Raw genomic sequence first — 12094 nt, 5'->3', positions numbered from 1 at the left:
CACACTAGAATAGGGAAGAGAATGGGGGGGGGGGGGGGGGGGGGTATCCATTTTGTGTAACGGAGACATTGGAGAATGAGTGGTGAGTAACCTTGTCTGAGACTGAAGACTTGTGGTAGCTGTAATGCCTAGGCTTCAGCTCAGAGGGCTAACAGAGTCTTGTGTTCAAACCCCATCAAGTCACATATGATTATTTCCTATACAAGACCATGAAACCTGTGGAAGGGGTCATCAAATATGAACTCTACTATGGTCAAGCACCAAAACCAGGAACTTCAATACCTGACTAACTACTCTAATTTAATTCGGTGAAGGCATTCCTCTGGATCAGAGTGGTAGCCGTGAGTGAAATTCCACTCCGAACTTTGTAGAGCTTTGTATTGGCCTCTTACTCAAGGATTCAGCTCTTTTGTGTTGATCTGCCCTTCTAGAAAGTACCAAGTCATTGAGAGAGTGAAGCACCTTTCCTTCCTGTCACAATAAGCCGCCCTGATCTAGAGAAATCAACAGACAGATGGAAAAACAAAACGCAAGTCAAACGATGCAGATTATTTCACGAGGAATAGTTCATGTGTGACAGGAAGCGTTTGACTGATGTCTCAAAACCTTGCAGACTTGGTGGCTACAGAGTTAGCACTGAGAGTTAGTTTTCATCTTATATCAGCATGCTGTGGGTGTTACACTGCTACTTTGTGATGCATCGCTGCCAAAAAGAATGGCCTTAAATCTGTCAGGCATGGTAAGGGAGTTTTGCAGTCGCTGATACGGTCAAAACAAATATTGTGTCATGAAAGGTGTACCCAAACGTGCTTCAGCCCAGCTTGAACAGAAGTATAAAGGATGAAAAGTATTCATACAGGATGCTCGACAGGCTTTGCCCCCTCGATCCACATGGTCTGGATTTTGCCATCTCCAACCATCTTGCGGTTCAAACACACAACAGCACTGATCCTCTTCTTTCCTCGGCCGAGGAGCTGGGTTCTCACTACGACACACTCCTCTCCTCCGGCCTTGACTCTGTTGCACTTCTGATAACTCGGACTGTGTCCTTCTCCTTCTCTGCTCCCTGGTTTACCTGTGAGCTGCATTCTATGAAGTCCACTGGCCGACAACTGGAGAGGCTCTATAAAAATCTGGTCACACAGTCCACTCAGAGGCCTGGAGGACTAAACGGTGCTCTCTCCCAGGCCAAATCAATCTACTACTCCAACCTCATCAATAATGGCCAAGGCAATCCCAGAACCCTTTTCTCCACCATCAACAGACTACTCAGGCCTTTGGATTCCTCCCCCTCACTGGCTCTTTACAGCCTTGTAATACATGTCTGGACTTTTTTCAGTCCAAAATGGAATACATCTGCCTGCAGCTTCAGATGTCCCCCAGCCTGCACCCAGCCCCAGTTGTGGTGAACACGACCCACACAGCCTTCTGGAAGGCTCTTTAAATCCCACCTATTACTATTTTATTGTTATTGTTTAGGATATGAAAGTGGAAAAGTTTTCGGGCATTTTGGGGACACATTTAGATCCACATTCGGGTTCTCTTCCCGTTAATGGTTGGGGACTTGGAGGAGACCGCTCTGGGTGTTGTAGGGTAGTGTTGTAGGGCAGTGTTGTAGGGAAGTGTTGTAGGGTAGTGTTGTAGGGCAGTGTCGTAGGGCAGTGTTGTAGGGCAGTTTTGTAGGGTAGTGTTGTAGGGCAGTGTTGTAGGGCAGTGTTGTAGGGCAGTGTTGTAGGGTAGTGTTGTAGGGTAGTGTTGTAGGGCAGTGTTGTAGGGCAGTTTTGTAGGGCAGTGTTGTAGGGCAGTGTTGTAGGGCAGTTTTGTAGGGCAGTGTTGTAGGGCAGTGTTGTAGGGCAGTGTTGTAGGGCAGTGTTGTAGGGCAGTGTTGTAGGGCAGTGTTGTAGGGCAGTGTTGTAGGGTAGTGTTGTAGGGCAGTGTTGTAGGGCAGTTTTGTAGGGCAGTGTTGTAGGGCAGTGTTGTAGGGCAGTTTTGTAGGGCAGTGTTGTAGGGCAGTGTTGTAGGGCAGTTTTGTAGGGCAGTGTTGTAGGGCAGTGTTGTAGGGCAGTTTTGTAGGGTAGTGTTGTAGGGCAGTGTTGTAGGGTAGTGTTGTAGGGTAGTGTTGTAGGGCAGTGTTGTAGGGCAGTGTTGTAGGGCAGTGTTGTAGGGCAGTGTTGTAGGACAGTGTTGTAGGGCAGTGTTGTAGGGCAGTGTTATAGGGCAGTGTTGTAGGGCAGTGTTCTAGAGCAGTGTTGTAGGGTAGTGTTGTAGGGCAGCCACTGACCTAAAGAAAAGGAAGAAGGGAAAGTCAATAGAACAGGTTTCTTCTTTAAAACGCTTTAAAAAAGCATCTTTCCTCCCAGTATTATCATTAAAAGTGTATGTTTTTGTATAACAGCAACGTGTGTGACTGAATAATATCAACACTTTTAATTATGCTTTTTGCTGACATTTGCAAAATATTTTGTAACATTTCCCATTAATAAAGCATTTGTAATAATACTAATACAAAAACGTAGTTATAACTGTTAGTAGAATGTCCTATTACTACCAGAGCAAATGTATATTAGGAGACAAAGTATAAAAGCAACCATTCTGTCAAGTAGCCTTATCAATATCAATTAGAACCGTATCACGCCCTTACATCGAGAGTGACCATTCTATCCAAAGGGGGGTGCGCATCTCTCACTCTTAATAGAATGAAAACACAATTATATGACTGAAGAAATTAGTTTGAAGAAAAAGGCTCTGGGTTGTTAAAAGTTAGCCTACCTACAATTAAATTGTAACAAACATGTCCTTAATTTGAGATTTAAAACACCCTCAACCGATTCGTAGGTTCAAAACTCCCCTTTTAACAGCTGTAGTGGGATCTCCGCACAACATCACAGCGCCTGCAAAGCCAGCCAGGCAGATAGCCACTTGGTAGGAGAGAGACACGTACCGGACAGTGGATACTCTATGGGCTACTGTGCATAGGCCAACGCGCTCTGCTTCAGCCTTCGTATGAAACTAACTTTCTCCAGCAACATAAATGCACCAATAAAGAAAGGTAAGGTTTGTAAAAAATAAATACAAATAAAATGGTGGTGAGACAGCAATTGAATGAACTTAGTTTTCTGGAAAGTTTGACTGCTAGGCAATTTGATCATATTTGAGGAACCATATTTCCATTTCGTAGAAGATGATTATGTCAAATAATGATTGACTGAACAAGCAACTTCATATAAATGGTGTTATCAGAATGACAAACGCGGTAGAATCTTTGTTATTTGACTCTAGGACGTCTCGTGTTGCGTCAATGTACTGTCCCTTCGATAGATTTTTCAGATCAATTCTGTTATTGGAATTTTCGGTTGATGTCAGTATGTGCATCCCGAATCGATTTTAGGCTACCTATGCGCGCAAGATGTTGGCCGGATAGACAAAAGGCAAGAGGTTGGAATCATACCACTAGAGTAAGACTGTCTGATCATTCCGCGGACTGCTTTAGGGCATTAGATACAGTATCATGCACATCTTTACGACGCAGCCCTTGACATAATTGTCAATTTCTTGTCTGTTCCAGGCCATATAACATTGATGTTGCCCCAAACTTTGCAACTTTGCTCATCATTTTGGTTAATTATTGCCACTCGTCGATAGAGTGCAGAGTTGAGCAGCAGATGTCCTTGGGTTTACAGTAGTCTCTGGATTTACAGTAGTCTCTGGGTTTACAGTAGTCTCTGGGTTTAGAGACCACAGTAGTCTCTGGGTTTACAGTAGTCTCTGGGTTTACAGTAGTCTCTGGGTTTACAATAGTCTTTGGGTTTAGAGACTACAGTAGTCTCTGGGTTTACAGTAGTCTCTGGGTTTACAGTAGTCTCTGGATTTACAGTAGTCTCTGGATTTACAGTTGTCCTTGGGTTTACAGTAGTCTCTGGGTTTAGAGACTACAGTAGTCTATGGGTTTACAGTAGTCTCTGGATTTAAAGTTGTCCTTGGGTTTACAGTAGTCTCTGGGTTTACAGTAGTCTCTGGATTTACAGTAGTCTCTGGATTTACAGTTGTCCTTGGGTTTACAGTAGTCTCTGGGTTTACGGTAGTCTCTGGATTTACAGTAGTCTCTGGATTTACAGTTGTCCTTGGGTTTACAGTAGTCTCTGGGTTTACAGTATTTGTGTTGATACTGTATGTCTAAAATGTTTCATGCACCAGTAGACAACGAGATAGTTTGAAAATAGCACTGTGATGTATTTCTTCCTCACCTAATGGCTTGAATATCACACTTGATGGCTGGTTCATGATGTTTCATGAATACAGCTATAATGTGTCTAAAGTTATCTCATTCTCTGTAAATTCTCATCTGTAGTGTAATCTGTGATGATGTATCATGTATATCTCTCAATGAGTGATACTGTATTCTTTGGGGTAAAGATCTGGTTTGTGGCTCTCTGTGTCTCAATTCAATTCAGAGCCTTTATTGGCATCCATCCATCCATCCATCCATCCATCCATCTCTCTCTCTCTCTCTCTCTCTCTCTCGCTCTCTCTCTCTCTCTCTCTCTCTCTCTCTCTCTCTCTCTCTCTCGCTCTCTCTCTCTCTCTCTCTCTCTCTCTCTCTGTCTCGCTCTCTCGCTCTCTCGCTCTCTCGCTCTCTCGCTCTCTCGCTCTCTCGCTCTCTCGCTCTCTCTCTTTCAATTTAATTCAATTAAATTATATTTGCTTTATTGGCATGACGTAACAATGTACATATTGCCAAAGCTTACTTTGGAGATTTACAATATTAACATAATTAACAATAATAATCAATATTGTCAACGGAACAACAGTAACAACAATAACCAGACATTGACCAATACCAATAATCATAGAGTACATGTGCAGGTTGATTGGTCTGTCAGACACTGTCCCTCATCTTATGGCAGGCAGCAATGTAGTGCGCTGCCAACACAGCTCTCTGCTCCTCTGTTTAATCTGTTCTAAACAGACCTATTGAGGATTCAATGATTCAATAGCTTCCCTCAATTCATCTCCCTCAGCGCAAGTCCAGTTCACGTTAACAGATCTGTTCACAAAAGCTGTAATGACTGCCTCACCCTGTCCTACCTGGCTACAGAAGTGGAACATGAGCTTCAGTGATAAGGGCTAGAAAAGGTCAGGGGGTAGAGAAGAACTTGTGTCCATTGTGAGTTGGCGCACCTTCCCAGACAAGAGCAGTACAGCAGTCAACTACAAGACCTGAGGAGAGAGGAGGAGAGAGACATTGATTATATTCCATTCTAAACAACTCTGGTAGCATGTCTGTGTACAACATGATCAGAGTTGAGAGAGGAACGTGCAGAGAGGAGAGGAGGGAGATGCTTGTTACTGCATGTTAAAACTATTGGCTGGTGGAGTATGCTACAACAGAGATTTAATGGCTTGGACCTGCGGGGCTCAGCTCTGGTCTGTCTGTCTGTCTGTCTGTCTGTCTGTCTGTCTGTCTGTCTGTCTGTCTGTCGCTCTGTCTGTCGCTCTGTCTGTCGCTCTGTCTGTCGCTCTGTCTGTCGCTCTGTCTGTCGCTCTGTCTGTCTGTCGCTCTGTCTGGCTGCCTGCCCGCCTGCATGTGTCTGTCTGTCTGTCTGCTGGCCTGTCTGTCTGCCGGCCTGTCTGTCTGTCGGCCTGTCTGTCTGTCTGTCGGTCTGTCTGTCGGTCTGTCGGTCTGTCGGTCTTTCTTTCGGCCTGTCTGTTGGCCTGTCTGTCGGCCTGTTGGTCTGTCGGCCTGTCTGTCTGTCTGTCTGTCTGTCAGCCTGTCTGCCTGTGTATTCTTAGGTCTCAGGAGTAGTGTTTCTCTGCTCAATCGCTTCAGCTCTTGTCCCAACAACACAGAAACAAAAATACTACTCCCCAGGCTGTTCAGAAGAGTACCTCTGATGTATTTGAGTACGGCTTGGTGCCATGACTTATCCATGTGTTTAGTTACATGTGCGTGTTTCTCATCGGAGAACACAAAGAATGCTCCCCCGTCCCCTGTCAACACACACACACACACACACACACACACACACACACACACACACACACACACACACACACACACACACACACACACACACACACACACACACACACACACACACACACACACACAGACTAAGTGTGACTCCATTGCATTTGGGATTGGGATTCTTGCTCTGTAGGTCTCTGGTGTTTGATGGGAAACGGTCAAATCTAGAGGACAGTTTCCCCTTCCACTACATTAATAATACAGTAAGACTGTTGAAGGATTTATTGATAAAATCCCCACAAAACTCAACCTCTGTGACCTCTTTCACTTCCCCATTTAATTCCTAGTAATTTCTCATCTCCTGTTTACATTTAACAGGTTGGATTAAATGTGTATTTAATGTGTATGTACATATATATATACAGTAGGATGTTAATTTGAGCCAGTTTACTACAGCAGGAACCAGACATGTATTAAGGGACAGTTTTATATGGGTGGAAACATCTTTAGTAAGGGAAAATCTAGTCGAAAATGACAAACTACAGAAGCCTTTTTTAACCTCATATACAATAAAAGTTGAACATGTTCTGCATTGCAGGAAAGTTCTCCTGCAACAGGGTGATCAAATGAAGATCCTACATCTGTATGGCAACCACCTGGCCCAGACCAACAACGCTGCTCTCTCTCAGCATCAGGTCTACAGAATACAGTCTTTACTATGCGGCTGGTGGAAGCAGCCATTAAATCATTTTAGTGCCAGACAGACCGCCACAGGCTGACTCTCAAATGGCACTCTATTCCCTTTGTAGTGCACTACTTTAGACAAGGGTCTCTGGTCAAAAGTAGTGCACTGTATAGGGAGTAGGTTAGCCAGAGACCACAGCTCCCCTCTCTCTCTCCACTGCTGTTTTACTGGGATGACGGGAGGGGGGAGGGTTAGGGGAGGGGGAGAGTCACCTGGCCAGGGGGGCTATGGTGGTCACCCTGCACAGACCATGTCATTCACTAAGGGGGCTTAGATGAGTGCGTGTGTGTGTGTGTGTGTGTCTGTGTGTGTGTGTGTGTGTGTGTGTGTGGCTATATTACCAGAGTAACAAGATAAACGTTGACACTCCCAAGAGGGGGGTCAAAGGCAGCACAGCCACGCTTGTTGAAGTCAGGTTATCCCAATGTTTGAAGTAAAAGTCAAAGACAATATTTCGGTGTGCGAGGCCCCTGGCTCACAGTGGAGTGCTATGCTGTCAGACAAGGGCCCCATTGATGCCTCTGGAGAGGAAAGTGAGGGGAGGTTTCCCAGGGGAGGTCCCTGGACTGTTGTATCTGAAGGGGTCTAGGATGCTCTGCTGGCCAAACCATCTGTACTGTGATGGCTCAGATATTTCTGTACATTCCAGTACAGTTCCATCAACTATGGTAAATGGGTAAGTCTAGCACAGCTCAGTTCAGCTCGGCTCAGTAATGTGGAAAGGGTATAACAGTCAGAGAGAGAGGAAAATAAAGGAAGTCTTTGACTATGTACAGAATCAGTGAGCATAGCCTTGCTATTGAGAAAGGCCACGGTAGGCAGACCTGGCTCTCAAGAGAAGAAAGGCTATGTGCACACTGCCCACTTCCTAACCTCCTGCCAAATGTATGACCATATTAGAGACACATATTTCCCTCAAATTACACAGATCCACAAAGAATTTAAAAACAGTGTGAGTGTGTGAGAGTGAGAGAGAGAGAGAGAGAGAGTCATAGAGCCATAGAGCCCATTGCCCTTTATGGTTGTGAGGTCTGGGGTCCGCTCACCAACCAAGACTTCACAAAATCGGACAAACACCAAATTGAGACTCTGCATGCAGAATTCTGCAAAAATATCCTCCGTGTACAACAGAACACCAAATAATGCATGCAGAGCAGAATTAGGCCGATACCCGCTAATTATCAAAATCCAGAAAAGAGCCGTTAAATTCTACAACCACCTAAAAAGGAAGCGATTCCCAAACCTTCCTAGCCATCACCTACAGAGAGATGAACCTGGAGAAGAGTCCCCGAAGCAAGCTGGTCCTGGGGCTTTGTTCAAAAACACAAACACACCCTACATAGCTCCAGGACAACAGCACAATTAGACCCAACCAAATCATGAGAAAACAAAAAGATAATTACTTGACACATTGGAAAGAATTAACAAAAAAACAGAGCAAACTAGAATGCTAATTGGCTTTAAACAGAGAGTACACAGTGGCAGAATACCTGACCACTGTGACTGACCCAAACTTAAGGAAAGCTTTGACTATGTACAGACTCAGTGAGCATAGCCTTGCTATTGAGAAAGACCGCCGTTGGCAGACATGGCTCTCAAGAGAAGACAGGCTATGTGCTCACTGCCCACAAAATGAGGTGGAAACTGAGCTGCACTTCCTAACCTCCTGCCAAATGTATGGAATAAGCTGTAGTTTCCAAGTAATGGTAACTAAGCCATATAAGGCATTATGAAGGGTCATGCATGCTTATAACAACTAATGAAGCGTTATATCTGCATGTTGGCTTTAAGTGAAGTCTTACTGAGGTAGGATTATATCTGTCAAAAAGTCTTACTGAAATAATAAACATTATCTGACTACTCTATTTTCTCCCCCATTTCCACTTCCATTTGTCTGCAAAAGTTGTCCTCCTAAGTGTCTGGCTGTGCTACAAACTCTATCTCTCAAACTGAGGTGATGACAACAGCACTGTGAAATCACTTTACACTGTGACTCTGGGGTTGGGTTGAACGTTTAGCAAAAGCAAAAGGACCCCTCAGTCTCTTGGGGTTGGGGTAGTCTACCGAGCCAAGCTAAGAAAGATGAACGAGCAAAAGGCCCCCTCAGTCTCTTGGGGTTGGGGTAGTCTACCGAGCCAAGCTAAGAAAGATGAACGAGCAAAAGGCCCCCTCAGTCTCTTGGGGTTGGGGTAGTCTACCGAGCCAAGCTAAGAAAGATGAACGAGCAAAAGGCCCCCTCAGTCTCTTGGGGTTGGGGTAGTCTACCGAGCCAAGCTAAGAAAGATGAACGAGCAAAAGGTCCCCTCAGTCTCTTGGGGTTGGGGTAGTCTACCGAGCCAAGCTAAGAAAGATGAACGAGCAAAAGGCCCCCTCAGTCTCTTGGGGTTGGGGTAGTCTACCGAGCCAAGCCGCCTCCCGCGTCTTTCAAGGTTAGGGGTTCAATCGCTGGAGACTATTTGTCTGTGCTCTGCTGGACATGCGGGCCAAGTGGAGGGTCTTTCAGCTGACGTGATTTATGGTCACCGTGAATTGCTATAATATGTGTTTGAGCAGCGGGTCGTTCTACTACCTTGTGTTTTCCTGTTAGATTGGCATTTAATTCCTTGGTTGGGAGACTCTTGTAGTACAATGACACATCATATGGGTTTGTGTCTCAATGTAGACGTGTTGTTGTCACTGTCCTGCCCTTTGAGACTTCCTGTTAGCCACTTCTAAGCAGGGCTCTGGATGTGCTCTGTCACAGGTGAAAGATTCAACCTTTTACAACTGACACTTTGGCATAATGATAAATTGTCATTTCAAAAAGGTAAACTAATATTTCTCAAAGCTAATCATATGTGGTATTGTCTTTGTGACGGACTCACCCCTTCATTTACACATTAATGAGACGTATTCCTGCTCCCTGGAGCGATGGCGTTGATTTCCGGCCCAAATTAAATGTCCACCTTTAGGTAATGGCTATCTCTATCTTTATCTCTATCTCTATCTCTATCTCTATCTCTATCTCTATCTCTACCTCTCTCTCTGTCTCTATCTCTATCTCTCTGTGTCTCTCTGTCTCTCTCTGTCTCTATCTATATCTCTGTCTCTCTCTGTCTCTCTCTCTGTCTCTCTCTGTCTCTCTCTGTCTCTATCTATATCTCTGTCTCTCTCTGTCTCTATCTATATCTCTGTCTCTCTCTGTCTCTCTCTCTGTCTCTCTCTGTCTCTCTCTGTCTCTATCTATATCTCTCTCTGTCTCTCTCTCTGTCTCTCTCTCTGTCTCTCTCTGTCTCTCTCTGTCTCTATCTATATCTCTGTCTCTCTCTGTCTCTCTCTGTCTCTCTCTCTGTCTCTCTCTCTGTCTCTCTCTCTGTCTCTCTCTCTGTCTCTCTCTCTGTCTCTCTCTCTGTCTCTCTCTCTGTCTCTCTCTGTCTCTATCTATATCTCTGTCTCTCTCTGTCTCTCTCTGTCTCTCTCTCTGTCTCTCTCTGTCTCTATCTCTATCTCTCCTTCCAGTTGTATTGGTCTGTATTTACAGACTGTTTCTCCTGCCCTGCCTTCCCAGTGGGGGTTCTCTCTGTCTCTGAAGGTTATGCTGTTGATAGACACACACACCAGGCCTCCAGACCAAGCTCCCAAACCACCAGAGGACTAGACACACACATACACAAAAACAAGCACACACACGCAAGCGGACACATGCACACACACGCTCGTACACACATACCTTAATGCGAACACAAACACACACGTAAATTGTGTTTAAACTTCAACTTTATATAAAAGTTTCAACAGAACATTCTGCGTTGTTTTCATTGTTGCCTCCGTCGTATTCTCCTCTCTTGCTAGTTTGAAGTTTCCTGACCTTCAACCCCATGGTGTTTCACTCAGAGGGAGTCCATACATCATAAGAATGGCTGCAGATGCTATGCCCATCAGACATGTGACAAAATGGGGCGGCAGGTAGCCTAGTGGTTAGAGGGTAGGGGTGGCAGGTTGCCTAGTGGTTAGAGGGTAGGGGCGGCAGGTAGCCTAGTGGTTAGAGGGTAGGGGCAGCAGGTTGCCTAGTGGTTAGAGGGTAGGGGCGGCAGGTTGCCTAGTGGTTAGAGGGTAGGGGCGGCAGGTTGCCTAGTGGTTAGAGGGTAGGGGCGGCAGGTTGCCTAGTGGTTAGAGGGTAGGGGCGGCAGGTTGCCTAGTGGTTAGAGGGTAGGGGCGGCAGGTAGCCTAGTGGTTAGAGGGTAGGGGCGGCAGGTTGCCTAGTGGTTAGAGGGTAGGGGCGGCAGGTAGCCTAGTGGTTAGAGCATTGGACTAGTAACGAAAGGTTGCAAGACCGAATCCCCGAACTGACAAGGTAAAAAAAAGGCAGTTAACCCACTGTTCCTAGGCCAGTTAACCCACTGTTCCTAGGCCATCTTTGAATTCAAGAATTTGTTCTTAACTGACTTGCCTAGTTAAATAATGGTAAAAAAAAAAGTTTAAACAGTCCTGTAAAAGTTGAAAAAAGTGGACAACCACTTCCAACAACAGACACAAATGTCCCAGTGGTTAGAAAACATGAGACTTTTCTTAGTTGCACACAGATGAACCCTATTTATTCATGTAGTCTAATGGTTCTCTATATGTTTCCCTTGTAGATTTAACTAGACATACTGAATTAGAATGATATAAATCCTTTACAACCTCAACGCTATTACTGTAAATATTAGCCTATGTTCCCTTATTCCCTGACTACACTGTCGTGTGCGCGAGCATGGCAAAATAAATGTAGGAATCCATGTTATTCAATTATTGCACCCACACTGCTCGCTCGCGTCAACGAGCGTCTGCGTTGCCAAGGGCTAAAATAGAAGTCATTCCTATTTCTGACGCAGATCGCGCTGCTAGTCCTGCCTCTCCCATCTCCTCATTGGTTTTTAGAAGCAGGTACCCACGTGCCATCTCCTCATTGGTTATACCCACATGGGTGATTGAAAGACGAACTGTTGCCGGTTGTCGTGGTAATACTATGAAAGTTTAGATGCCAATCACCATATAAGTTAAACGATGAAAAATCCTGGAAGGAGAAGAGTTGACTAGAAACAATTCGGTTGACTGTTTTTATGTATGGCGGAGTAGAGGACCTAGTGCATTTCAGGTAAAATAACAACTCAATGTTTATATCCCAGGACAAATTAGCTAGCAACAGCAAGCTAGCTAAATAGGACAAATTAGCTAGCAAGTGCAAGCTAAATTGCCATAAGTGTTTAATTCTTTTCGACCTGTTGTCACGCCCTGACCTTAGAGCAATGTCTCTATTTTGGTTTGGTCAGGGTGTGATTTGGGTGGGCATTCTATGTTCCTTTTTCTATGTTTTTGTATTTCTTCGTTTTGGCCGGGTATGGTTCTCAATCAGGGGCAGCTGT

The 12094-nt window shown here is 45.0% G+C and overlaps 1 protein-coding gene across 1 annotated transcript in view; it reads left to right on the top strand.

The window, feature by feature from the left end:
- The first annotated feature begins 2934 nt into the window (after positions 1 to 2934).
- Positions 2935 to 12094, top strand: part of LOC116364212 (semaphorin-5B-like) — a 47106-nt gene continuing 37946 nt past the window's right edge. The window contains exon 1 of the mRNA XM_031817457.1: positions 2935 to 3049. The gene's annotated coding sequence lies outside the window, so the exon portion shown is untranslated. The remainder of the gene's footprint in view (positions 3050 to 12094) is intronic.

This window comes from Oncorhynchus kisutch, unplaced genomic scaffold (genome assembly GCF_002021735.2).
Source record: "Oncorhynchus kisutch isolate 150728-3 unplaced genomic scaffold, Okis_V2 scaffold1034, whole genome shotgun sequence".
Lineage (NCBI taxonomy): Eukaryota > Metazoa > Chordata > Actinopteri > Salmoniformes > Salmonidae > Oncorhynchus > Oncorhynchus kisutch.
Note: the sequence above shows the minus strand (reverse complement) of the source record. Positions and strands in the feature narration are given on the sequence as shown.